Here is a 27,110-nt window from a genome sequence, read left to right as displayed (position 1 = left end):
CATGTTTGACGGATTTGTGGAAAGACCAAACAAGACCAATAACAACTAGAAACTGCCTGCCTTGAGATACAATGAGCGATGAACTGGCGCAGGGCCTGCGAGCTCCATGCAGGTGAAACCACGTGATCTGTGAGAACTGCACTCAAGTAAGACCAGAAAAACGGGATTTACAGGAAACACACGGCTGCACCTCAAGTGACAAGCAGGGACTTCTCAGGTACTGTGATTATTATGGGCCACTTCAGGAATCTGTGACAAAGCTATCAGTTTGTAATTCTTTAACACAGAAACACACTGTAGATGTGTTCAGGAGGGGCTTCATTGTCACATACGGGGTCTGACTTATCAGAATTCTGTCCAGATAAAGTGAATGAACAAAATGGACTGTCAAGCCCTTCAGGCACTGCTGTAGTCAGCGAGTGAGCAAAATGAACAGCAGTTTGATTAAATAGTGAGGTGGGCTACAACCTCAATTTGGACTCAGAACAGAAGCTTCAGTAACAGGCACCTTGTTCATCTGTGCCATACATACGGGGGATTTGAGAATTCCAAAGTCATCAGTAGTTTAGTAGAAACAGTGAAATGGATGGAGCCTCAGACTTACAGTAAGCATTGGTGAGAATGTGATAAAGCAAACACCTCTAAAAGATGACCACTTCATGAAACGGCGTCCTACTTTGCAGACAACAACTTCAGTGATTTCTTTTCAGATAAAATTGCCCAGCATCTCCACTCAGGACGTCTTTTTAACTGTGTAGTTCACATTTTATCACAGCTACATAATAGAAGTATGCAATGCTGTGTTCTTGTTGTACTTCAAACCGTTCCTGAGGTGTTAACAGTCAGCCATGTAGATCCTGATCTCCATTAATCCTGACCGCAGCATCCTCTGCCCTCAGACCAACACTTGTTACCAAATTTCTCTACTCAAGCATCTGCCATCCTTCAAATGTCTTTTCATCCACCAACAACCTGCATTTCTAACTGGTGGTTCGCACCATGTCACCCTACTTTCTGTGATACCCTGACATCTTGCTGACATCCTTATTTATTTTTGTTTCTGTCCAGATAAGCAGCTCCTACTTCTATTTGATGGCCCAGATTACATCCTCATACCTCAGCACTGGTTGGACTCCTGTCTTATACCACTTACAGTTACATTTTCTTGACAGTCTCTGACCATTTGTACCTCCTCCCACTTTCTTCTATTTCTCAGCTCGGCGTCAGTTTCATGATGGCTGTTAATCAAGCACCTCTTGTGTCAAACACCCAGGCCAGATATACCACTTGATGGACTTGTCTGAGCTCGATATTTCGGCTCTCTATGGCTCACATTCTCTCATTCCCTCCTTAATGGCTCATGATAACATCTGCCTTTACAGCATTTACTTTTAATCCATCCATCCATCCATCCATTGTCTCCCGCTTATCCGAGGTCGGGTCGCGGGGGCAGCAGCTTGAGCAGAGATGCCCAAACTTCCCTCTCCCCGGCCACTTCTTCTAGCTCTTCCGGGAGGATCCCAAGGCGTTCCCAGGCCAGTCGAGAGACATAGTCCCTCCAACGTGTCCTGGGTCTTCCCCGGGGCGTCCTCCCGGTTGGACGTGCCCGGAACACCTCACCAGGGAGGCGTCCAGGAGGCATCCTGATCAGATACCCGAGCCACCTCATCTGACTCCTCTCGATGCGGAGGAGCAGCAGCTCTACTCTGAGCCCCTCCCAGATGACCGAGGTTCTCACCCTATCTTTAAGGGAAAGCCCAGACACACTGCGGAGGAAACTCATTTCAGCCGCTTGTATTCGCGATCTCGTTCTTTCGGTCACTACCCATAGCTCATGACCATAGGTGAGGGTAGGAACATAGATCAACTGGTAAATTGAGAGCTTCGCCTTGCGGCTCTGCTCCTTTTTCACCACGACAGACCAATGCAGCGCCTGCATTACTGCGGATGCCGCACCGATCTGCCTGTCGATCTCACGCTCCATTCTTCCCTCACTCGTGAACAAGACCCCGAGATACTTGAACTCCTCCACTTGGGGCAGGATCTCGCCACCAACCCTGAGAGGGCACTCCACCCTTTTCCGGCTGAGGACCATGGTCTCGGATTTGGAGGTGCTGATTCTCATCCCAGCCGCTTCACACTCGGCTGCGAATCGATCAAGAGAGAGCTGAAGATCACGGCCTGATGAAGCAAACAGGACAACATCATCATCTGCAAAAAGCAGTGACCCAATCCTGAGCCCACCAATCCTTTTTTGTGTTTTATTGAAAAATAATTATTTTAATATCTAAACTTTAAATTACAGCCAGATTCTCTTGATATACTGCTCAAAAAAAAATAAAGGCACACTTTTAATCCGAGTATCGCATCAAGTCAATGAAACTTGTGGGCTATTGATCTGGTCAGTGAAGTAGCAGAGGGGCTTGTTCATCAGTTTCAGCTGCTTTGGTGCACTAGAGGGGTAACAATAAGAGAGACGACCCCCAAAACAAGAATGAATGGTTTAACAGGTGGAGGGAGGCCACTGACATTTTTCTCTCCTCATCTGTTTTGTCACTCGTTTTGTATTTGTCTACGGTCAGTGTCACTACTTGTAGCCTGAGGCCATACCTGAACCCTACAGAGCTGGCACAGGCAGTTCAACTTCTCCAGGATGGCAGGCACATCAATACGTGTCATTGCCAGAATGTTTGTTGTGTCTCCCATCACAGTCTCAAGGGCATGAGGGAGATTCCAGGAGACAGACAGGCAGTTACTCCAGGACAGCTGGACAGGGCCCCTCGTAGAAGGTCCTTAACCCATCAGCAGGACTGACCGGTATCTGCTCCTTTGGGCATCGAGGAACAGGATGAGCACTGGTAGAGCCTACAAAAAGACCTCCAGCAGGCAGGCTGGCCACTGGTGATAATGTCTCCGACCAAACAATCAGAAACAGACTTCATGAGGTTGGCCTGAGGGCCCGACATCCTCTAGTCGGCACCATGGAGCTCCATTGGCATTTGCCATAGAAAAGCAGAATTGGCAGGTTCACCACTGGCGGGCGCCCTGTGCTTTTCACAAATGAGAGTAGGTTCACCCTGAGCACATGTGACAGAAGTGAAAGGGTCTGGAGAAGCCGTGGAAAACGTTATGCTGCCTGTAACATCATTCAGCATGACTGGTTTGGTGGGGGGTCAGTGATCTGGGGAGGCATATCCATGGAGGGATGCACAGACCTCTCTAAAGGCTAGACAACGTCACCTTGACTGTTATTAGGTACCCGGATGAAATCCTTGGACTCATTGTCAGACCCTATGCTGCTTCCTCCTGCTGCACGACAATGCCTGGACTCATGTGGCGAGATGATGAAAGAATTTATACCATTGTCTGGCCCCCACGCTCTCTTGCCTGACCTCAATCCAATAGAACACCTCTGGGTGGGACATTATGTTTCAACCCATCCAGATCTGGGAGGAGATCCCCCAGGACACCATCAGTCGTCTCATTAGGACGTTGTCAGGCATGCATACTAACACGTGAGGGCATACAAACTACTGAGTACGATTCTGATTTGCTGCAATGACATTTTCAGTGACACATTAGCCTTTAGACTCAATGCACTGCTATCAGGACTGTCAAGAAACAGTAAAAAGAGAAACAGAGAGCATGGCAGACGAGAGCAGCAACTAAACCTGCAATAAGAACTTCACTCTGCTCTGTACGTGCGACAATACACTTACACTAAACACGACTAAACAGACAAAGCAAGGATTTTTACATTTTACATCTACGATAACTTTCATTTTTCTGTTGCTATTTGTAAAGTACACACATAGGTGTGAAACTGTGCTACACAAAGAAATAAATGTCGATGTTGTTTAAGATCTCCAGGCCAGGTAACTCCATCAGCTCAGTATAATTTAACGTCTTTGTTACCAACAGTCAAACATGAGATTCTGAAAGTCACCTGCCGCCCCTCCAGGGTCCTGCTTGACTAGAACATCACACGTTACTCTGAGCAGTTTTTAGTTCTGCTCTCCTTACCTGTTTATGTCCCCAATGTCCCAAGAAGTGACGACGTGACTTTATTCAATATGCTGCTGTGGCCCCCCAACTTCGGCAGGCGTTGTGAGGCCAAACCTGAGAGTGCAGCAGGACTCGGTGTGTCTGTCAGCTCTCCAGCTGCTCTTCTACATCTACTAGGAAGTGCAGGTTTGTGAATAAAGTAACCGACAGGAATGCTGTCTGGTGAGTCTTCATCGGTCACGGGGCCCACTTTATCATCAGGTGCTCCTTATTAACAGATATTATCAGACACGATTACAATACTGACATGCCTGCCTTTCTTTGGATTACAGATGCACACAGACTGCTGGCCCATTTACCTTCACTGCTCCTTTGTCTCCCATTAGGACGTAATCCATTTCTTCTGAGCTCACACGTTATAAAAGCAGGATGAACGCCATGCTTTGTTCAAGCCACAGTAAGTAGAAATTTGCATCAATTACCTCATCGGCACCTCGTCAGCCATCTGCTTTTGTTGTGTTCTCCCAGAATTCCACCACGTTATTCAAACTCCATCCCATCTAAACCCTTGATGACCTTTCATTTTGGAGCAAATTCTTTTTGTGTTTCCTTTCGTATTGCAGTCCCAAATTGTTCTTCTTAGGCCTCTGTTAGTCCAGGTCTGGGTTCGGTGTGTTCAGGGTTCAATACAGTTATTATTTATCATTAACAGTTATGCAGTTTGAAGTGTTCTACTTTGTACCATTTATTGTGATTAATTATCATTGTTATTTTTATTTCTGATTCATGAATGCCTCCGTGTTGTTGAAGACAACTCCACTGTTGATAAAACATGGCATACAACTTGCATCCATCCATCCATTATCCAACCCGCTATATCCTAACTACAGGGTCACGGGGGTCTGCTGGAGCCAATCCCAGCCAACACAGGGCGCAAGGCAGGAAACAAACCACGGGCAGGGCGCCAGCCCACCGCAGGGCACACACACACACACCCACCAAGTACACACTAGGGGCAATTTAGAATTGCCAATACACCTAACCTGCATGTCTTTGAACTGTGAGGGGAAACCCACGCAGACATGGGGAGAACATGCAGACTCCACGCAGGGAGGACCCAAGAAGCGAACCTCAGGTCTCCTTACTGCGAGGCAGCAGCGTTACACCGTGTACAACTTTGTATTTGAAAACAAAAAAGACCCCATTCACACTGAAGCTCCATTCCCATTTTATCACTCACACTTGACAACAATCTGAATTTTAGAAAAATATGATTTGCAAAAATCATAATGAAAATCAAAGCCTTTTGAGAAAGTATATCTTAAATGCATTTCAAGATATCTCAAAATCATTTCCTGTAAAACTTCCTATTATTTCAATGGGACTTCTTGTTTATTATATTTAGTCAAATTGCTGTTCATTATTATATATATCTTGAAATGAGCGGGAAGTGATTTTGAGATATCTGAAATTGTATTGGAGATATCTGAAAATGCTATTGAGATATCTTGAAATACATATCTGAAATAGAGCAGAGACACATTTTAAGATATCATGAAATTAATTTTAGATATCTAAAAATGTATTTCCGATATCTGAAACAATAATGAATTTCAAGAAATCTTAAATGCTTTTAAGATATATAAATTATGTTTAGAGATATTTTAAAATAACTTCCTTCTCATTTTAAGACATCTCAAATTCATTTTCAATAACTTCCTGTTAAGGTCCACTGCCTGTTCAGATCCCCATGGCACAGGCAGAGACTTGTGAAGTTCTCTGGACTATCACATCTGTGTTCACTGCAATAGAAAGAAATATTCTGGAAGGATCTGTGATTGATTCTGATACTAAGAATTTATTGCAAAATGCAAAACACAACTTTGATAGAATTCATCAGCATTACCAGAAAATATTAGAGTACAATCGAGAGACTGTGCTGAGGATTTGATCCCACGAATTGAAAGACACGATGCCAGAAACTCTCCACCAGTTATCAACAACTTTCTCGCTACGCCCCATTAAAGGAGATAAGCCACACAAAAGTGTGAATGTCATTTTAAATTAATGATAAATAAGAAAGTAAACTGATCAATGGGGCAAACATGTTTTGTGCGGTTGAATAATATTTCTGTTGCTTTATTGGTAGAGTTTAGAAAAACTGAACTTTGACGTGGAATGTTAAAACGCATTGATGACATTTTTTAATCATAATTTATTAAAAACAGTTCTCATCTTTATGTATAGATAATGCACTCATAGACTTTCTTTCTGATCAATCATGTAACGATATGGACATATAACTGCATTCAATTGTATTTTCTTTTCAACTGAATCACCTAGGGTTGACTTAAATTTAACACTGCGTCTTGTGACATTTTTAAAAATGTTATTTTCATATTAATAACATAATGAAGACGATTTAAAATGCCGTATATTGTAGTGTACCTGCATGGCGTTTTTTTCTCAAGTTTCATTAAACTCCTGTCTTGCAGTTTGTAGGGCCAGTCAGTTAGTTCTCCTGAGGTAATTGTGGAATCTAAAATACGTGAGTCTGCACTGCCCACCCCATCCACAGTCGCTGTCTTGTCCGTGACCCTACTGTGTTCGTTATAATGGCAGCGCCATGCTGGAAAGATGGCGTTCATAAACTCAATTAATGAGTCGGATGTACTGAAGAAAAATGCAAATAGTTCTACTCTAAGGGGCGTTTCATTTTCATTCATTCATTTATTTATTTATTTATTCCCATACCACTGCGGTTGGCTGGCCATGATTTGTTCCTGCCTTTTGCCCTGTGCTGGCTGGTTGGCGCAGCAGACCCCCGTGACCCTGTGTTAGGATATATCGGGTTGGATGATGGATGCTTTTCCATACCAACAATAAACACAGCATTTTTACGTGCGTGATTTTGAGAGTGTTATCACTTTAAATAAATACATTGGAGACACTTTGCTTACACATCCTAAAATATCATAAAAAAAAAATGCTTAAATGATGCTCAACAATGTCTGACAATCTCTGGATGAGCAGACGTTTTTCTCCATCACAGCAATGAATTAAACTTGAATAGTATTTTAACTCCTATGGTTAAGTGAATGAGAGATATTGAATATGATTTCCTTGTTGTTTTCTTATAACAAGTTACAATACATAAATAAATACATTTAGAGAATATTCTTAGCCCAATGAGTTGTAGCCTGTCTCGACAGCACCGGGTGCGAGTGGAGGAGTTCTGAATGAGACAGAACTGATCACGTGATGGAGTCACATGCTGCACACCCACGCCGCTGCACAGCCCATAATAAAAGTATCCGTTTTTCTTGCTTCAGCACCTCCTGCAAGTGGCAGATTACATGAATACCTACAGGAACTCTGACATATTTCACTGTTTATCTGCCATATTTCAGAGAGCCCATCTTTGCGTGTAACCATTTCTAACTTGTTGTTCTGCACTTAGGAGTAAAATAGTTTTTATTACAACACAGACTCAGTGGGATTATTGCGCACACTTAATTTCTGGCTATTTAACTAGAATATGTCACTTTTTTCAGTTGTCCGCTCTTTCAATTCTTGTCCACCAGTACTGGGCACAAACCATGAATGGAGCAGCATGCAGTCGTGGCTCTCATTCAAACACCGCCATATGAAGACTCTGCCAGTTAAGACTGAGCAGCTGATTTAATAACATGTTCATGACACTGAAAGGAACCGCAGTTCTGGAAAAAGAAATAAACGTGGGGACAGCCTGCTACTGCTCTGTCAAAGCACCTCAACTTGTTATCATCCTTAAAAACCCGAGTCCAGCAGGCTTGTTCTACAACACTACGTCATCAGTTTAAATCAATCTTAATTTCATACATTTATTTAATTCAAAGCACTTCACTTATGCAGGATATTCCGATATTGGAGGACAGTGTGGTGACAGAACAGAACAGAACAGAAGTCTGTGCATCGGCCTAACAGATCTGCACCCAGAATTGCAGTCCCACTCCTGGACGGTGTCCGTGTTGTCATGTTGCCCGTTCTCGTCAGTTCTACTCCCACAAATCTGAAAGCCTTCACTTATCTAGACTGGCTGTCCCAAATTCTCCTTCTGTTAGAATCAGTGTCGGTGGGTCCCACAGCAGTTTCATGTGCCCGTCTTGTGCCCAGCTCTTCTGCAGTCAGTCCCAGCTTCGCCTGACCTGAATTTCATGAAATGTCCTTCACAATGTTATGTTGTGCTGCAGTGCTGACTTGAACAGGAAGATCCAGCGAGAAGTTTGGAATTGAAACCTGTGAGGAGTTCTTATTAGACTGACACCAAACATGCCCTTATTACTTCTTCTATTCATTTGTTCTTTGTGCAGTTTTCTTATATCCAGTAATTTAATGGCTATGTCACATGCTGTTTCTTTCTTGTTTAGTCCATCTTAAGTCATTCATACACAATCCATCAGTAAACACTAAAACATGTTTATTACAACTGACGTTAACACATCCTGACACAAACGACTCACAAACACAGCAGTACAAAAGTATTTACAGCCTGCTTTTATACTTAATGAAGATGACCTTTGACCTTGGTATATATTAGTATGTCCTGGTATTGCTGCATAAACATTTAACATTTTCAAATGAATTCTTATTCTTTGAAATTACACTGTTTTAGTAAATTGTTCACACAAAATGTTAGTACACATTTATTGTTAATTGACATAAAGTAGGATGCTTTATTATTATTCTTTTGAATTGTTTCATAATAAGTCAGTTTGGTTTGCCAAAAGTTGAAATCTCTAAAGAACAACTGAAGCTCTTCATTCACAAAGATACACAGAGAAGAGAACTGAACAACACAGAAGATGATCAGCATCTGATATTTATAAAGGCCTGAAAATGGAGGGTCTGTCACCAGGACAGAAATTCAGCAGTATAACTGATATAATGAACTGATGAAGAATGAAAAAGACTACAAGCAAGTTGTCCAAATGCCGGCTCTGAGGTTTACTTATTTGTTTTCTATTTTATGCACTCCATGGTTACACTCCAATGTGAAACAAAAGTATATTGTTAAACTGGAACACAAAATATTAAAATACCAGTAATGATGCACTGCTATAATGATAATGTACAGTGAATCCACTTGACTTGAGCGATCCTAGTTCTCATCCTCTTTCTCTGTACATTTAGCATTCATTTGCTCAGAGGTTGATGTGCTTACTGTTTCCTGAGCAGCTCTTCTTCTCTCCACTCTAACGCCTGCTTCTTTTCTTCTTCCATCGGCATCTTATAGTGATAAAACTGATTAAGTCCGTGTTTGTGTTGCAATTACTTTGTTATGTTTTCCTTAATTTTTCACTTGAGCTGGCAATCTACCTCAAAATATGAAGAGGTAGGGGAAGTGAATGAGAAGGTGGTAGGGATGAGAACAGCGCTGGTAACGCATGTGCCACACTGCTACCCTGGTGGTTGCTGCCGAGAGTTGATTCTACAATAACATAAAATAAAAATAAAAAGAGGAATAACCTTGGAGGTCAATTATCATCCCGAAAGCGGATAGCAGAAGTCACGTATTATATGTGTACCAAATTTCAGGTCAATAGTTCAAACAGTTTGAGAGCAACAGGTGATTTAAAATCCTGGACAGACAAACGAACAGCCACGATAGCGTATTATATAAGAAGATTTGTTGGTAAATATTTCTACAAGATCCTTCAGTAGAGAATATAAAACATGTCATTGTTAAAGTCACCTCTACCACATGGAGTTTGCATGTTCTCCCCGTGTCTCCATGGATTTCATCATGTTGTCGCTGCCCAGGGACGTGCAGGTTTGATGAACTGGCAACACTAAATTATCCCTGATGTGTGTTTATGGGTCACCCTGAGATGGACTGGCACCCAGTCCTGGGTTTGTTCCTGCCTTGTGCCATATGCTTGCCCCCCTGCGACACAAGTCTAGATTGAGCAGGTTAGAAAATGACACCATGTGAAGTGGAAGAAAAGGAACTTTAAATGAAGAATGGATGGCCTGAGGCGCGTCACCCAACCCTGTCGTAAAATTACAAAGAGACTCAGTCCTAAAAGGGGGAAAGGGGGTCTTAAACCATCAAACCATTTCTGTTATTATCAATAATGTTACATTAATATTACATTAAGTTACAAATAAAAACATACAAAATATTTATCAACTTATATGTAAAATTTCACATCACAACAATTCAATTTACAGTATTATTCATTTAGCAAATGCCAAACATTTTTGTTTTAATAATTTTTTAGAAAGAAAAATAACCTCTCTCTCTTTTAATTGTCTCCTTCACGATTAAAACAAATTACTGAGTATTACAGACCTAGACATGTGACACATAATTCACCAACTCAAAACATTTGAAGAAAATTACACATTTTTTAATGAAGTTGAATAAACATAGATGAACAATTTGTTTGTACATAAACTTCACCATATTTGAATTCATTTAACAACTTATTTTAAATCAACAACTTGTACTGAAAACAATATACATTCACATATTATCATTAACAGCGAGTATTTTAAATGACAATTTCAGAAACATTTAAATGGTGAAAGTAAACAGGTTTCCAAATATAATCGAAACTGAAAAAACATTTACATGTCACCTTTTGTATGTACAGTGGCCCTGAGGGGCAAAGCGTGAAAAAAACACACACAATAAACATTAACAAAAAACACATAAAACAAATTAATAAAAAAACACAAAAAAACAAATTAATAAAAAAACACATAAAACAAATTAATAAAAAAACACAAAAAAACAAATTAATAAAAAAACACATAAAACAAATTAATAAAAAAACACAAAAAAACAAATTAATAAAAAACACAAAAAACAAATTAACAAAAACACACACAACAAATTAATAAAAAACACATAAAACAAATTAACATGAAACACATAGAACAAATTAGAAGTGGACTCTCAAAACAGAAATGACATAATTTTAATGAAGAGAAAAGGAGAAGGGAGCTAGAACTTTATACACCCATTCAATCCATTTTGTTATTTCGCTATTTCACACTACTGTACTGTGTTATGTGATATGTTTTGTCCGTTTTGTGGCGTTTCCATAGTTCAGCAGGCATTATTTTGCCAGACCAGTGGAAAATCTGTAACTTTTCTGCCCCAAGAATTAAAAGACGCTGTTGGGTCTTCAGTGGAAAAATTAGAAACAACCCACAGAGGCAAGTATCAAGCCAGGGAGTGTCGTTTGCATAAACTTTATCGTGGTTTCTTAATCAACATTCTCTTTGACTCTGATTAAATGCAGAGACAGGGACAACCCTACAGGAGTTCCTGAGATTTCGAAGCTTAAAACAAAGTGAGCGGCTTCAGACATCAGTCAAGCGAAGAATTACTAAAAATGTTCAGGTACGTTTGCAGTTCTGCTGTTGACATTGTGGTGTGACTATTCACCAGCAGTGATCTTCACAAATTAATTTATGGAGAATTTTGTATTTTTTATACAATTAGGAGAAATTATCACAATGTTTCTTTGTTAGTCAGATTTTCGTGGACGGCGTGAAGTGAGTGTTTGTTAGGGAGATAAAAACTTATTTATAAAATGATGGCGGTGGGACTCAGGCAGGTGGAAATTGTGACTTCTTATCGAGATTATTTTAACGGCACTCTAAGCCAGTGTTTCTGACCCATTGGTCATTTCACTGACTGACTTGTTCACACTATAATGTATTCCCAATTCCACTCCATTTTAACCGGCGGTACCAACAGCACTGCGCGATTATTTTTCCCGTTTATATTCACACTTATTTGACTAATTCGATTTATACGTGTGGGTCATCAATGAACATCTAAGTAAAACTGGGTCATAAGGCCATAAAGGTTGAGAACCACTGCTTTAATGCTTCCACGGTTTTACACTGCAGGTCCAGTTAAACTTCCAGACACACACTTGGACCTAGGAGCGACATGTCAGCATCTCCATTTCAGTCGAGATAGTAATTGAAATTTCGAATCGTAACATTTTACATATTTTGGGATTCAAACCTGTAAGAGCAGCGTTACAGCACACGGCTTTATTTTTTTATTACGTGACTGAAGTTAGCCGCTCATTCGAAGCTACTTACTCGACTGGCCTTGCAGAGCAGCTGCTCGCTGCTTTGACGAAAAAGTACTTTTGTAACAGTGATGTAAGTGACATTTCTGTGTTACACAGATAATTTTTATATGTGTCAAAAAAAAAATGCACTGAAAGTTCTTTTTCAAATAGTGCAGTTCTTACTTTACTGTTTGACCAGGACAAATACTACAACAGTAAAAATGTCAGCACTCCCCAGGATCCTGATCAGAAAGTTTTACCAGGCTAACATTGGCCTGACCTTGAAATCTCAGGTCTCCGTGACCATTAAAATGAAATGAATATTCAAGCTGTCTACTCAGAGTTACACTTGAGACCTGTTTATTATCTCTGATGGGAGGTCTTAGTTGAAAACAATTTATCTTTACAAAAAGAAACTTCAAAAAGCCTATATACCTGATCAACAGTATTAATTTAACAAATGTGTGCTCTGTATTTACACCTATGTGAAATAAAGTATATCCATTCCCAAAAAGTTTATATTTTTATATTAACAGTGTGAGAGTTGAATAAGATGTGTACAATAAAACTGCATTTTTATCCATAAATAATGTGTGGAGTTGTGAGTGAGGTCTTGTAATAATGGAGCATATAAAGCCTGATTTAGGATTTTGTAATATTTGATGTACTTTCTGGGGCTTGTCCAAAACTTACAAGGTTCTACAGGTTTTGCTTAAGTGTGACACATAATCCAATAATTCCGCAGTACTTAGTTTTAAAAGTTTTAATAAAATTCAAAGCTAAACAGTTCACACAAAAATAAAGTTAAAAATGATTACAAGGAAAGGGAAAGTTGTATATAACATATATACACACACACATATATACATACTTATACACACACACACATATATATATATATATATATATATGTGTGTGTGTGTGTGTGTGTGTGTGTATATATATATGAGGGACATAAAAAATGTTTCCACACTTTTTTTTATCTCCATTTATTATGAATTTCCAAAACAAATGACATCACTTTTCTACACAGTCACCTTTTCCCAGCATCATACCAACTTTTTAATGCTCAATTCCTTCTCCTCCTACCTTCACCATTACCAACGAAAATATAAAAGTGCGGAAACTTTTTGAACTTCCCTTGTATAAAGTTCATTTAAAACTCGCATATCCTGTTTTTTGTAAGCTAATGTGAGAGTCCATGCCTCTGTCAGAGAAGCTACAGTATTTCCTAACTGCCTAATTAACAATCACAGAAATAGCTAAGAAAGGTCTATTACATTTTAACTTATGGGTGGTGAAAGATTATACCATCCTGTAAGTAACTGTGAAATTTGTATTCAATTCAAAGTAAGCAAACATTTGTGTGAATTTTAACATTAACATTAACTTTCTGAGATTGGTTCTCACATGTACATTATTCTAAAACTATGGGGGGGGGGGGGCGTAAAGCATTACAAATTAAGTATTAAAGTTTAGCTTAAATATTTCACTTATATTTTTATAAATATGTAAAAAAATTCTGTTTCAGGTCAATGTGGGTATTATGAGTGTCCATGATAAAATACTTAAAAAGGAAAGAGGAAAAACACTGCCATTAGTGATTTCATCAGAAAGTTCTGCACAACAGCTGCTTGAGGCAGCAGAAGCAAAGCTTAAGACATTTCATCATCTTCCCCATATTTCATATGTTATTCTCCATTCTGATGGATTAGAAGTGGATAAAGTTCCTGGATCTGAAGAGTGTTTTACTATTCAATCATTCAAAGATGCAATTGGAAAGCCCTTCAACAGGTTAACATTTTCCATCTGTGCAGAGAAAGACTACAAAACACTCCGTAAGTAAAAAATAGTGCAATGCCAATAAAAGAGTCAAATAAATAATATTAATGACTTTATACATGTGCATAATTTCAGAAAATCAAGTTGAAATATCAGAAAAGATGATTTAATTTAACTTTGTACAAATTAAGTACAAGTTATGTAATTAATACATTGCTGATTAGTCATTGACTATGAACTATTTAATTGTGAAGGTCAAGGGGACGAGACTGACAATGAAGTTATTATTCATCCAAGATGGAGCATGAATAGAGACAACTTAGAAGACATCTTGGTACATTTTATTATTATATTATCATATTATTATTATTTATTATTATATCATATTATTATTATTTTATTATGTGAATTTCCCATTGGGATTAATAAAGTATCTATCTATCTATCTATCTATCTATCTATCTATCTATCCACTTTGTAATAATATTCTCTACGTGTTTATTAATCTTGTGTGTCCATCCATCCTTCCCTTCATTACATAACATGTTCATCAATTTCAGGGTTGTGGATAGCATTTGAAGCAAGGTGGTAATGAGGTGCTAAAACCTAAAGCTGCACATTTTTAGTCTGTACAAATCATTAAATAGAAATAATGGAGAGCATTTTTTCTATCTGTTGTAGCCATTACGTCATAGTTCACCAAGAGAGGAATCTAATAAGCCTGACCAACAAAAGGTAATATAGGAATTTTGTGTTTTAACTTGTTTGTCATTGTTTGTACACCTCTTCACAGTAATAATAATAATAATAATAATATCAATTTTGTATATTTATATAGCATTTAACATAAACATTTAACATAAACAACTGGTTGATGCAACAGCAGCCATTTTTACACCAGCATGCTCACCACACATTAGCTGTTAGGTGGTGAAAGAGATAGACAATTAGAGATGGGAGATAATTAGGGGAGCAGAATGGCCAGGCTGTGGTGGACAATTTAACCAGAACATCAGGGAACATCCTGCTCTTTTTTGAAAGATGCCCAGAGATCTTGACTGAGCACAGAGTCGGGACTACGGTTTTATGTCTCATCCAAAGGACAATGCCATTTTTACAGCACAGTGTCCCTGTCATTGCACTGGAGAATTGGGATCCACACACAGACCACAGGGTAAGCGCCCCATGCTGGCCTCACTAACATTTCTTCCAGTAGCAACTCCAACTTTTTGCTGGTGGTCTCCCATCCAAGTACCGTCAGGGCCTGAACATGCTGAGCTTCCAGTGGATGACCTGTTCTGAAATACAAATGGTATGGCCTTTGCTCATCCTTGAAAAAGGTCCCAATGACACTCTCATACATTCAGTTAATAAATCCCCCAAAACACATATTTTGTAATTTTTTTAAGTTGCAGTAGACAATGGTAAGGTGCAAAACACTTTGAGTAAAAGTTTTAAACTTATGTTTCTTGAAGCTTGACTGTATTTGTACCTCAGATTTCAGTAGTAGTAAATGTGTTACCAAAATACAGCAAAAACACTGAATTCTACAAATAAATGTAGTTATGTTCTGAGAATCAAATATTAATTTTTCCTCTTTAGATTTCAGTCCCAATTAGTGAAAAGCAATTAGACAAATGCACCACAACATCCACAAGTTCATCATCCCTGACTGGGTCACAGTGCTACAGGTTAGACCATAAAAAATTAAACTTTCATAATTTTGTGTTTCATTATTGATTTTTCTCCCTGTTAACTGAAATATTTGTAATGCATAATTATTACCATAACACAGCAACTACGTAGACTTTTATTCACCCATTGTCATTGAGGACAAGGAAAGCTCCTCTGAAGAAGAGTCTGAAAACATAGTAAGGTAGGAGACAAATTATTTTCTGTTTCTTTTTTCCAGTGATACTTTACAAATGCCATAAGTCTTCACCCTTTCTTGTTTCATGAAACTGTTGTAAACTGACGTATGTGTAAATCAGCTGTCACATGTTTTCATTTGGGAATGGCAATTTGACACCACAATGAAAGTTCTTTCTTGTTGGATATCCATCCATCCATTTTCCAACCCGCTGAATCCGAACACAGGGTCACGGGGGTCTGCTGGAGCCAATCCCAGCCAACACAGGGCACAAGGCAGGAAACAAACCCTGGGCAGGGTACCAGACCACCTCAGGGCACACACACACACCCACACACACACACACCAGGGACAATTTAGGATCACCAATGCACCTAAACTGCATGTCTTTGGACTGTGGGAGGAAACCCACGTAGACATGGGAAGAACATGCAAACTCCACGTAGGGAGGACCCGGGAAGCGAACCCGAGTCTCCTTACTGTGAGGCAGCAGCGCTACCACTGCGCCACCATGCCGCCATCTTGTTGGATAGTATTTTTCAATATTAATCACAAGCGGTTGTCCACACATGCATGATTGTTCTAGGCTGATGAATGTATTAGTAAATGCAACCCATAATTGAACTTTATTTTTTTATTAAACTATTAAAGATCCATCAGTTGATGTGAAAGCAATTTTGTCTGATCTGGCCATGCAAATACTACCTAATAAAGTTTCAAGATTCAATATGAACAGAGGAGATCTTTGGGAAGGAGCCCTGCGTGGATTTAAGAGACAGTCCTATGATCCAACTTACACAATGCTGGTGAAATTTACAGATGATTACGGTGTAAATGAAGATGGAATTGATGCAGGTGGCCCAAAAAGGGAATTTCTACAGTTGTTGATGTGTCACATAAAAGGACATAGTTTACTTGAAGGGAAAGAGAATGAGAAATTTTTGCGATGTGACAGTACAGGCAGGTACAATTTATTTACTGGGTAACCCTTACTAATGAAGCATGATACTCCAAATATAAACTGCTGTACTCAGTTTGAGGATTTGTCATAGTCATTTATAGTAGTTTTAAAAATGTAATTAATCATTTGTCATTTGCTTGTGGCTATTCAGTTACTGTTTCAAATGTATTCAGTGAGTTCTATAATCTATGTTTGAAACTTTTGTGAAACACAGTTTTGTTTCAAATGTATGTCTAATTTAATATAGATTCTCTGTACACCTACAGTACTTCCATACATTACTTGCAATAACCGTTTCTTGAGGAAAAAGTGTAACATAATAACTTACTCCCTCTCTCTTCACTTAATTCCCAAACTACTCTGAATTGGCCCTTTTTTCAATCCAGAGAAGCAGTAGGCCTCATAGTCAAGTGTTAGACTTTCATTCAATACCCATAACTCCTACTCAAAGGTCAATGATGGAGATGTAAACTGGTAAGATGGCCAATTAGAAGATTTCACAAAGATCTAACTTCCTTTTTACAACACCATCATTTGTAAGAAAGATTTCGAAAACATGCAGTCACCTCGCCTTACATATGAACAAGAGCCCAGGATGTCTAAACGTTTCCACCTGGGTCATGCAGAGAGCAAGTCACTCCATTCTGGAAAATGAACCACAGCCTCAGATTAGAAGGTTCTATTTCTTAATTGTTATTATGTATGTTATGCCAAAAGAGAGAAGGGCACATTCTGAGAAACAGAGTTACAAAAGGACCAGGATATAAAATTAAAATAATCAAAATCTTAAACAAGTTGAGGTTAAAGCCAGGAAAGCAACTAACCAAATTACTAAAGCCCAATACACAATCCAGAAGCCTAGTCAGTAAATCAGCAAAGGTTCTGAGTCTTATATAACAAAAAAAATAAACTTTTTACATGCACACATTTTCATTTGACTATGCAGAAACTTGTACACTCGCTGATCAGCACTACTGCAAACTTGTGATGGTGGTAGTATGACAGTGAAAATGATAATACAGCCACAATCACATGGTAAATTTAAAAATGGCAGATTGTGTATCTAAAAATATACAAAGTGACAGCATTTTGACATCACAAAGTAACAAAAAAGGCAATATCAAAACAAAAATAAAAATACAGAACAATAGCATAAATGGATGCTACACCAATATGCTAGAATTCAACAATGTAACACTAAGACATAAACCACTGTAGTGTGTGCTAGAGATCAAAGTCAAGAAGACAACACGATCTTCAAACAGTGCAGATGCAATACTCAGGTGCCCAAATTCAATACTGTGCAATCCCATCCATAAAATTTGCAGGCAAGAGGTGAGTCAAGACCTTTTAAAACAACTTAGTGACCCTCACCTTGATGTGATGGAACATACCCCTGAAACCTTGAGGACACTTTCACCCACTGCAGGAATGAGATATGGAGGTGGTGTTTGCTGATGAGTGCCTCTAGATAGTAAGGGATGACAGATAGGGCTTAGGTGCAATGGAAGTTGCCTGACAAGCAAGTGTGAGATCAATGTAGACATAAATAATGTAAGTAATTCTATTGACTTTCAAAAGCCCCAATTTCTAGGTCTTCCATTAATAAATATCCCAGTTATGCCTGACATTTTGGTCTTAACAGCACTGCAAATATTAGAATGATATGCAATAACAAGGGCGATGGAGGGGAACATTACATCTTTCTCTTGACCCTTTCTAGAAAGTGTCATGCCTGTTGTACCAGACTCATATAAACTTGTATTTACCTTATGTATACCTCATATTAACATGGCCAATCTTGGTTATGAAAATACTTCTTCATCACCTTATTGTTCCAACCTCATAAATTCTTTTAAGTCAGTCCTGATGAGGCAAAGACAGGATGAAGGAATTCTGTATTGTAGCAGTGAAATTGTACAGTGAAATTCTTACTTGCATGTCCACACAACATGCAACAAGTTGCCACTCTCTGGTGCTATGATAAACAAGAATGTTACATAACTTCAACATTTTACGGAAAACACACAAATCAGCTAACCCCTTGTATATACAGTAGAGGGTGAGTAGACAATGGAAGGATGCAGGAATACACCACACAAGAAAAATCGATGGACACCTGCTCTTGTATTATATATTAATTGGGTTTTTCTTTGAGCGTGTGTGTGTTTAATTTCAAAGGTAGTTACAAAACAGATGGTAAAACCATTTTGTCTACTTTTAGGACTTGCCAAGGATGAGTATTACATCATCCATCCATCCATCCATCCATTCTCTTCCGCTTATCCGAGGTCGGGTCGCGGGGGCAGCAGCTTGAGCAGAGATGCCCAGACTTCCCTCTCCCCGGCCACTTCTTCTAGCTCTTCTGGGAGAATCCCAAGGCGTTCCCAGGCCAGTGGAGAGACATAGTCCCTCCAGCGTGTCCTGGGTCTTCCCCGGGGCCTCCTCCCGGTTAGACGTGCCCAGAACACCACACCAGGGAGGCGTCCAGGAGGCATCCTGATCAGATGCCCGAGCCACCTCATCTGACTCCTCTCGATGCGGAGGAGCAGCGGCTCTACTCTGAGCCCCTCCCGGATGACTGAGCTTCTCACCCTATCTTTAAGGGAGAGCCCAGACACCCTGCAGAGGAAACTCATTTCAGCCGCTTGTATTCGCGATCTCGTTCTTTCGGTCACTACCCATAGCTCATGACCATAGGTGAGGGTAGGAACATAGATCGACCGGTAAATTGAGAGCTTTGCCTTACGGCTCAGCTCCTTTTTCACCACGACAGACCGATGCAGCACCCGCATTACTGTGGACGCCGCACCGATCCGCCTGTCGATCTCATGCTCCATTCTTCCCTCACTCGTGAACAAGACCCCGAGATATTTGAACTTGAGGCAGGATCTCGCTCCCAACCCTGAGAGGGCACTCCTCCCTTTTCCGGCTGAGGACCATGGTCTCAGATTTGGAGGTGCTGATTCCCATCCCAGCCGCTTCACACTCAGCTGTGAACCGATCCAGAGAGAGCTGAAGATCACGGCCTGATGAAGCAAACAGGACAACATCATCTGCAAAAAGTAGTGACCCAATCCTGAGTCCACCAAACCGGACCCCCTCAACGCCCTGGCTGCGCCTAGAAATTCTGTCCATAAAAGTTATGAACAGAATCGGTGACAAAGGGCAGCCCTGGCAGAGTCCAACTCTCACTGGAAACGGGTTCGACTTACTGCCGGCAATGCGGACCAAGCTCTGACACCGGTTGTACAGGGACCGAACAGCCCTTATCGGGGGTCTGGTAGTCGATACTCCCGGAGCACCCCCCACAGGATTCCCTGAGGGACACGGTCGAATGCCTTTTCCAAGTCCACAAAACACATGTAAACTGGTTGGGCGAACTCCCATGCACCCTCTAGGACCCTGCTAAGGGTATAGAGCTGGTCCACTGTTCCGCAACCAGGATGAAAACCACACTGTTCCTCCTGAATCCGAGGCTCGACTATCCGACAGACCCTCCTCTCCAGGACCCCTGAATAGACTTTTCCAGGGAGGCTGAGGAGTGTGATCCCTCTGTAGTTGGAACACACCCTCCGGTCCTCCTTCTTAAAGAGTATTACATCATTGGAAGAATAATTGCTGTGTCACTTGTCCATGGTGGCCCTGCTCCACACTTTTTCTCCAGACATTTTGTAGAATACATCTGTGGTAAAACAGATGTTTCACCATCTACTCAAGATGTCACAGATCCAGACATTCAGAATGTGCTTCAGGAGGTAAGAGTTTTAATTTAATTTGATTAATAAATTGTCATTATATCAGTAATGGAAATTTTGTAAAACTATTGTTTACAAATGGAGTTTAATGGAGTGTACTTTTTAAAAACAGATAGTGTCATCCACATCTTTGTCAATCCTGAGAGACATCATGGCAAAACACAGCACGGTGCTCCTTTTGGCTGGATGTCTTCATAGCATAAAAGACATCGGAGAGAGAGAAAGTGTTGTGCAAGATTTTTTAAAATGGTACCTCTTTTCAAGAAATGCTGCATGCATTGAAAGGTACATAAACCATAAAATTAAGCAAATATGCTGAGCAGTTTTTGATTCTCTAAAATGGGCAGATACATTTACTGTATATTGTATGAAACATGACAGTGACGACTATTTTTTTAATAGATTCAAAGATGGATTGTCAACCCTCAATGTGCTTCAGAAAATTATAGAAAGTCCATCAGCGTTTGAACCTTATTTGTTCTTCAGTACTCAAAGTCTCAGCTCTGAGCTCATTGAAAGCATCTTCAGAGTTGAATTTAGTGTGGCGGGCAGCAACAAGAGACGCGAAGAAGGAAGAATAGCATCTTACTGGGCAGATTATCTACTAGATATTGAAGGTGCCAAACAGTGATTTTCTATTCTTATACAAAGGCATAGAAAGATATGTTTATTGTGCTACATATTAAAGTTCTCTAATTTTAATAACTCAAATTGTGCAGATTTTAATTTGAAGGAATTTATGCACCATAGATTACAGAGCAAACAAATTCATAAATAAACTTTTCTTAGATGTTTTCAAAAAAAATTATATCTATTATTGTAGTACTTGATGGTTTCAGAAGTAACTACTATCATAATTGGCAATAAAATTGTGTAAGAAGTAGTAACTATATTGTCTTAACATCAGAACTAGTGTATTGTTCAGTGTACTGTTCAGTCATAATTAGGCATGTTTTTGTTCTCTGTTTAAAGAAATACTTAAATCAAAAGTGATTTTAAAAAGCTGCTTTTTACTCAGTGTTATATGTAGTTATCACAGAAAAGAATTTCAATCTCATGTTTCTATGGAGAAAAAAGGTAAGAAAATTGCTGCTAAAATAGGAGTCAAATGGATTAATGCTGACCAACAGCAAACAATATCAAAACATACAAACTCAAATTATTTGTGAAATTATCATTTTTGGTTAGAATTTTTCTTTAACCTACCTTGATGTTACATCATTAAAAGATATTTCTGTTGTGTTCCCTTTGTCCTCCTAAGGTAACATCTCGTCTACAGATCTAACTTTAGAAGATATTGTCATGTTTGCAACAGGACTGAAGATGATTCCACCACTGGGATTTGAGCCAAGGCCAACAATAAAATTCCTGCATGATAATTCCCCGTTTCCAACTGCCAACACTTGCTTGCCACTACCTTCATCATAAGACAGTTTCAAATTTCATATTAGCTTTGGAATTTTGAATTCTCCAGGCTTTGGGCTTTATTGATCAACAATTTGTTTATCTTTAAATGCAAAATGCTGTTTAATTAAAAGGCAATTTATTGATGTTGGCTGACTGTTTTATTAATAAGGTTGACAATATAAATGAAGTATTTTGCACATACAAAGTATACATTGTTCAAAGCTATTGTTACTGCTGGTGGTTTACAGATTGAAGTTCTTCAGTCAAAATTTCTGTACTTTATGGCAAGCCAAATTAACATTTAGTGATATCTCAAAATGAATTACAGATATCTAAAAATGCATCTATTTTAAGAAATCTAAAAAGCATTTTATGATATTTCAAATAGATTTCAAGATATCTTGAAATGATGTGCTGTACATTTTGAAATATGTGAAATGCATTTTAAGATATTTTAAAAGCAATTCGAGATATCTCAAAATCATTTCCTGTAAAACTGCCTATTCTTTCAATGGGACTTCCTGTCTATTTTAAGATATCTCTAAATGTATGTTGAGATATCTGAAAATACAAAAGGTCAATTTAAGATATCTGAAAATTATCTGACACAATTATTTTGAGATATTTGAAAATGTATTTGAGATATCTTGAAATGCATTTGAGAAATCTCAAAATGTATTGCACATACCTTAAAATGTGAAGGAAATTATTTTAAGATATCTTAAAGTGAGTTTCAGATATTTTAAAAAGTAAATTACATTTTAAGATATCTGAAATTCATTTTGAGATATCTCTAAATGTTAATTTGGATTGCCATAGTACTTTTTTGCACAAGTTAACAAAACTGATCTAAGTGTTTTTTAACTTATACATGTTTGGCTTTTTTTGAAAGCTTGCATCTGCTGTATTGCTGTTATCAAACATTTGTCTTTTCCTTCACTTTAAAGAATAAATCAAGGGCATCTTCCCAGACTTGTGGTGTTTGAAGGTCATATTGTTCTTTCACATATGTGAGGTAATCTTGTATATCTTCATCTCCACAAAGACCAACAGTTTCACATTGGTCCCTCAGGTCCTGAAGCTACTGCTGTGCAACGTGAAAACCACAATCCCTTGACCAAAACCTATAATATAGGAATATAAACATTCAATGGCAAAATCAAATCTTTGCATAAAAATATGATATATACTTAAACTGATACTAAAAAAAATAAATTAGGACCAGTACCTTAATTTGCTCAGTGGACAAGAAAGCCTGAAAGTTGCTAAATATCCCAATATATGGAAATGATCAGAACATGTTTGGTAAATGTTGATAAATGACACAATAACTACAAATGTTGCCAACTTTCTTGTTAAAAAAACAAAGTTTGAATGTGCATAGTCTGTATAAACAACAGCATAAATTATTATGCTATAAAACCAAAAAGGTGTGTATTTGTTTAAAACAGAATATACAGATACAATTTAAAGAACCACAATAAGGCAGGAACAATCCGTGGACATGGCGTCAGTCCATCACAGGGAAGCAAATCTTTTCCTACAAACGCAGAATCGAGGTTCGTCAGTGAGGGGTTTAATCAAATCTGTGTGTCGTTAAGCAGACTAATCAGACTTAAGATGAAACCCCTCCCATTGCAAAGTGCCTATATTTTGACAGTGTATTTTAATCAGAATTATTATAAACATACTAGTCATTTAGCCCGTTACAATAACGGGCGCTACAACAGTAGTGCATAAACATTAGTAGGAACAGTCTCTATTAAATGGCAAGGGTCTTTGACCTCATTCTGTTTGTTGGTCGTATTTTTCTTTCTTTCAGCCTTTCTTTTGTTGATGTTTACTTGCTGAGCTGACTGTTCTTCATGGGCTGCCGCCGTGTATTGTGTGTCTTTAATTTTCTGTGACAGTAATACTGTCTTGTACGGCTCTATTCAATAAGGGCGCGTAGATAATTTAGTTCAAATGGCTGTGGAATATGTGAAGAGTAACAGGTGCAGATCTTTATTTACGCGCGCCTTTATTTGCTGCGCCAAATTGAGGTCGCCCTTTTGAGGCTCGCCTTTTTGTGCGCGCCCTTATTGAAGGATACCGTCTTGTACGTCCGCTGGCTTGTACGTCTGTAATATACCTTTAATTTTCTCTGGCGGTAATACAGGCGTGCGCGTCGGTAATATGCCTTTAATTATATTATTGGAAGAAGCCTAAAGTAACATAATAAAATAAAATAGAAACGTATATGACAATACAGTAAGTATAATTAATATTACATTAATCCTCTCCTCTGTGGCTGTTGATTGATGTCTTGTGTATGTTTCTTATAAGATCTCTTATCCTGCTCTCTTTATTTTAGCTTGTTGCTGACGCAGTGATTTTCGTTCATCCGCAGTAAGACTTGCTCTCTTAGCTCTGTGTGTTTTGACATTTTTCTGACGCTCATTTTCCTCTTCTTCAATAGATCTATTTGCTCGTCTTTGTCTTTCTCTTTTTGAGAATATTTTTTACACTCATTTTCCTGTTCTTCTATAGATCTATTTGCTCTTCTGAGTCTTTCTCTTTTAGCGTTTTTCTGACGCTCATTTTCTTTTTCTTCAATTGATCTATTTGCTCGTATTTTTCTTTGTCTTTCAGCCTTTGTTTTGTTGATGTTTACTTGCTGAGCTGACTGTTCTTCCAGGAGATGTTGCTTATATAGGATTTGATTGTCTGTGTCTTTTGTCCTACTTGATGTGTCCTTTTTTTGGGTGGCATGTTGTTAGTAGATAGTCACAGTAATATAGGCTTGTACGTCCGTAATATTTTCTCTGACAGTAATACTGGCTTGTATGTGGCTGTAATATGCGTCACTGTATTGTGTAACTTTAATTTCCTCTCGCAGTAATACTGGTTTGTATTTCCGTAAAACGCCTCTAACTTTCTCTGACAGTAATATCGCGCATAGCACCGTGCCCCGCGCATGCGCACTTCACCAGAAGACACCCACTCACGGACACCTGGACGCACATAGGGATTTTATATATATAGATTATCATTATTCATTTCCCATTTGTAGTAGATATGTAACGTTTGATGAGAATAAAGAAAAGAGTAACAACACATATAATAGTTATGTTGCATTGCTTTTATTAACAAAACTCATCATTTATATGGAATGTTCTCAGGGCCGGATTTTCCTATAGGCTAACTAGGCTTCAGCCTAGGGCCTCAAGGTCAAGAAGGGCCTACATTCAAATTGTTAGCAAAATTTTATTATCTCTCATGTAATTTACAAACTTAAAAATGGAAGGTGAAAGGGCCTCATAAGTGGAATAGCCAAGGGCCTCTTTTCATATAAATCCGGCCCTGAATGTTCTCCTTTGTATTTTTGCGTTTGACAATGGAATGCTTCAGTGTACAGTCGATTTATTCCACTTCTGACGGTGTACATTGTCGGTATTCTCCATTGTAAGTGAGGGGCGGCAGACGAGCTCACGTAACGGGAGACAAGGCACCTCCTAACCCTAATGCCATGAGGGCTCTTCTCATAAATATTACCATCTTGAGCTTTTTCTCATTCCTGCTAGTTTACTATTATTATTATTATTATTATTGGACACATGTAGAAGAAACGTGTGTCTTATTTTATGTGAATGACAGGACGGACGGTAAAGCCTTGAATGAAACTCCGTGTTGATGCTTTGGGTAACACGACAGGTGAGGAGCAGAGAACGTTAAACATGTCAGTGACTGCGGGGGATTGTGGGACTGAAGATGGTCTAAGAAAACAGAAACGACAAAAGCTTAGTCTGTCAAGAATTCTATTTACATCAATGATTTACTTTCTTGTGCTGCACTTCAGAAGACTACTTATTTACCCCCCTTTGATAAGATGAATTCACAAGTAAAGGATGTTGCTGACAAAGTCAGATGTTTTTTGAAAGTTTGGCTCCAGATGTGCTTATCCAGCTGCTCCTTCTTGTCAGTACTTGAGTGATCTTTATTTTCACCTCTGGATGAATTCGCAAAGTTTCTTCAACATTTTTGTCTCATTAACGCAGAAATCCCGAGGCTTTCCCTAAATTCCAGAAGACGCTGTCGATTGCACTGATTCTGTTTTAAAGACAGTTGTGATTAATTATGCAGAGCTCGCTTTTACTCACATTGCTTTTTGGAAATCAATAACACAAATCAGCTACTGATCTGGGAATCACTGAATAGTAAAAACGTTTAATGAGGAGTGTCGTTCGCTTATACAAGTCGGCTTTGGTGATGCGTTTCTTAGCCTCTCTGATATGATCGACATGGGGTAGAATAGACACTGGATTATTATAAAACGTGCTGCCTTACGCAAAATTTGCTTATTAATTTGTTACAGATTCTAGGTGGACAAGACTACACAACAAGGAACGAAGTGCCCCACGTGAATCATTCATAATGTTTGCTAAACGTATTTCTAAACTTATAGACAAGCAATACATAACTCTTTTTGAAAAGTCTTTTTTTTATTTGGACAGACACCATACGCGAGCCCCAACTAGGATTTAAACTCGCGTCAGTTCACCTTACAGATGCAGCAGGGACAACTGCTTTTACGCTTTGAGCCGTTCAGCAGGTGAGGGGGCTGAGCAATCGGCTGCTGTCTGCGCAGACATCAATGACGTCATGGCGCTAGCGTGCCTCAAAATCACGTGACAGGAGCATTTCAAACAAGTATAATAGCGGCGTATTGAGAGCTCGACACTAGTTTGCTCTTATGAGTCCCTCGCGCTCAGACTTCTTTACGATCATAAGATCAAGCAAAGGTGCGGAAGGTGAGACAAAGTCGAACGTGGCGATCGCGTACGGGTGGGAATGCCAGCAGTAAGGAAGATCGCGACATGCTGAGTGGCTTTAAATTTGAGGAGGTGCCTGGCGCCACGCGGTTCGCTTGTAAGTGTTGGAGATTGAGCACTACGTGAAGGAGGCGGCGGCGGCGGCGGCACAGGCACACAAATCGCACCTTCACAAGTTTATTGTGGATGACGGGGGTCGCGCACTTTCATGTGGTGCTAAGTTATTTTATGTTCCGGTCGGTGTCCCGTGAAATGCAATGCTACATCTGACTTGGCGGAGGCGCGTTAACTCGGGATTGCTTCTGCTCTCTTCGAGCTCGTACACTTTTCCGCGCCGCGTCGCCTTTTCATTTCGCGCATGCTCTGTCGGGTACGCGCTTGTTCAGCCGCTCGCTCCCGCACGGCCCCGTCGTTCATTTCTGATTTTCAATACTA

At 39.3% G+C, this 27,110-nt stretch overlaps 3 protein-coding genes across 3 annotated transcripts in view; 1 reads left to right on the top strand and 2 right to left on the bottom strand.

The window, feature by feature from the left end:
• The window catches only part of LOC114652513 (tripartite motif-containing protein 16-like), a 231,388-nt gene extending 227,218 nt beyond the window's left edge, over positions 1 to 4,170 (bottom strand). Inside the window, exon 1 of the mRNA XM_051927851.1 lies at positions 4,024 to 4,170. The gene's annotated coding sequence lies outside the window, so the exon portion shown is untranslated. The remainder of the gene's footprint in view (positions 1 to 4,023) is intronic.
• Positions 1 to 27,110, top strand: part of LOC114652497 (tripartite motif-containing protein 16-like) — a 642,127-nt gene that overhangs the window by 73,689 nt on the left and 541,328 nt on the right. The gene's annotated exons all lie outside the window — the stretch shown is intronic.
• Positions 1 to 27,110, bottom strand: part of LOC114642076 (tripartite motif-containing protein 16-like) — a 920,397-nt gene that overhangs the window by 438,714 nt on the left and 454,573 nt on the right. The window lies entirely within an intron of this gene.

Source organism: Erpetoichthys calabaricus, chromosome 5 (genome assembly GCF_900747795.2).
Source record: "Erpetoichthys calabaricus chromosome 5, fErpCal1.3, whole genome shotgun sequence".
Classification (NCBI taxonomy): Eukaryota; Metazoa; Chordata; class Cladistia; order Polypteriformes; family Polypteridae; genus Erpetoichthys; species Erpetoichthys calabaricus.
Note: the sequence above shows the minus strand (reverse complement) of the source record. Positions and strands in the feature narration are given on the sequence as shown.